This window comes from Arachis ipaensis, chromosome B03, assembly GCF_000816755.2.
Source record: "Arachis ipaensis cultivar K30076 chromosome B03, Araip1.1, whole genome shotgun sequence".
In the NCBI taxonomy this organism is placed as follows: Eukaryota; Viridiplantae; Streptophyta; class Magnoliopsida; order Fabales; family Fabaceae; genus Arachis; species Arachis ipaensis.
The window spans coordinates 5,755,222-5,757,861 of NC_029787.2; positions in this window are offsets into that span (position 1 = coordinate 5,755,222).

Sequence of the window (2,640 nt, forward strand, 5' to 3'; positions counted from 1 at the left end):
TGACAAATGACAAAACGTGTGACAACTGACAATTGCACCAAAAATATATTTATTAAAAAGGGAATTATAGTATATAGATCAACATGTATACAGAAATTTTTTATTCTTTCTGCGTAAATGTCTGAGGAACACATGGTTCGAGCTGTGGACATTACTACAAACATTATTATTATTGGCAAAATGACAAAACGTGTGACAACTGACAATTGCACCAAAAATATATTTATTAAAAAGGGAATTATAGTATATAGATCAACATGTATACAGAAATTTTTTATTCTTTCTGCGTAAATGTCTGAGGAACACATGGTTAAGGAGTCGAGCTGTGGAGAAATGGCAGGACAGAAGAGGGGTTTTTCATGGTTGGCTTGGCGCCTCACATAATCTCTCTGCAAACGTAAGGATTTATTAAGCTGAATTTCCTCTTCTTAAAAAATGGACTTTCTGTAACGGTTTATTGTTATTCTTTTTTTTCTTGTAAGGAGTTAAAAAAATACAAAAGAGAAACGGTTCAAAAGAAAAATTTTCTATAGAATGAAACTAATACATGGAGGTGTCTTTGTTAGATTTTTTTTTTGGTGACTTAAAAGAAAATAAACAAAAACTAAGGAAAAAAAAAAAAAAACAATAAACTGCTTAAGAAAGGCAGTCTCGCTGAATACTACTCTCAAACTTCTTCCAAGGCAATGAAAGCTCCACTTGGGGAGAAATAGTCCTCATTGCAGTCTTTGCCATGATGTCTGCTACTGTATTTGCATCTCTCAAGATCAACCGAAGATCAGCACGCCATTTCTAAGACATGATATCTCGGATTTTTAACACCAAAGGATCAATAAACCCAGAGCAATCTTATAAATTATTGACAATAGTAAAAGCCTCCACACAGTCTGTCTTTGTTAGATTTGATTAGAGTATTGAGGTGATTTTTGTTTCTTAATAATAAGAAATACACAATGTAAATAAAAAGGAAAATAGAATACAATGAAATAAATCCAATATAGATAAAATAGAAAATTTAAAAGTGTACATGAATAATGTGAGGCGTATTTAATTATTGAAGTAAAATAAAAATTAAAGAAGATGAAGTAAAAAATAAAAAATAAAAAATAGGATAAAAAATGAGTATATATTATGTCATGTTGTTTTCTTTGTCTACTTTTTAAGTTAAACCCGTGAAAAAAATACAATATAAATAAAGATATTATCGAAATTAAAAATAAAATAGTTTGAAATGATTTAATGAAATATTTTTTGATTGAATTATTTAGGCTTTTTGAAAATAATGCTAAATATTGTTTTATATGAATTTTTTATATATAAATTAATGAAATAAATATTGTGTTATCAATATGTTTAATTTAAGAAGTATTTATATTTTTTTAGAATTTTACATATTTTATTTATAGTTCAAACGAAATAAGTATACATAAAATTTGGATTGATAATTTTATTCCTACAAAAGATGGGTGGTTAGTTAGGAAAGAAATGATTAATTAAAAATTTTAAAGTTATAAAAATTTATATTTAAATTAAATTTTTATGAATAAAATTAAATAGGTAAGCATTGTTACTACTATCTTATATTAGTCTAGAAAAAACATGATAGTAGTTAGAGGAAAGATTAATTACAATTGTGAACCTTATGGTTTAGATGGAAAATGTTTTTGATCACCAATTTTTTGTTGCATACAAAATCGTACTTGACATTAAACGTAGTTTTATAATAGTATTTTGGACAATTATACCCTCACTCAAATATCATTATTTTTGTCGTCGTCGCCTTCAGCCGCGCCTCGCAGCACGTCGCACTCGCGACGGATTGCGCCATAGCCTTGCCACGAGTCACCGTCTTCTCGCAGCAACGCGCCTGTCCCGTTGAACTCGAGTTCATTGTCGTTGTCGGGGTGGTGGTGGTGGTGGTCGTGTTCTTTGCGTCCTCTAGTAATGTCTCTTTCTCAGACAGTACATTCAAAACAAACCAAAGTTTTGTTCAATGTTCTTGGTAATTAGGGTTATGAATTTTTGGTCTCTTGCAATTGAAAATGAATTTAGGAATTATTGGTTATTGTAATTGGATATGAGTTTTGCTAATAGAAGAAGAAGAATTTTAGTTCTAAGCTGTGTTGATGATTCTGAATTTTGACGATGATGATGTTTTTCTTGTTAGTGACAATGGTTTTGGTGATGAATTGTTGTTTTGGTGTTGATCTGTGTGTAGCTGTTTATGTAGGTTGGATATTTTTGTCAGATATACATGAATAGATGGTGATTAGGTGATAGTCGATGGGGTGATGCAAATGGTGATGGAATGGGGTGGGGTGGTGGGGTTTAGGTGAGAAGAAAGAGAGGGACATTTTTGTCACCTAAGATATTAATCTTTTGAAAAAGGGCTATTTTAAAATTACCTTGAACCTTAGGGACAATTCTGTATGTGAAAAAAAAGGTTGAGGATGAAAAATAATAAAAGTTGACATAAACATTATATAAAACATTAATATCAAATATAATAAAAGTTGAATATGAAAAATAATAAAAATTGATATTAAAATAATATCAAATATATTATATCTTTTTAAAAGATTAATATTATATAGATACTACTATTTTAGTTACTATAAATATAAACTATTAAATTATAAA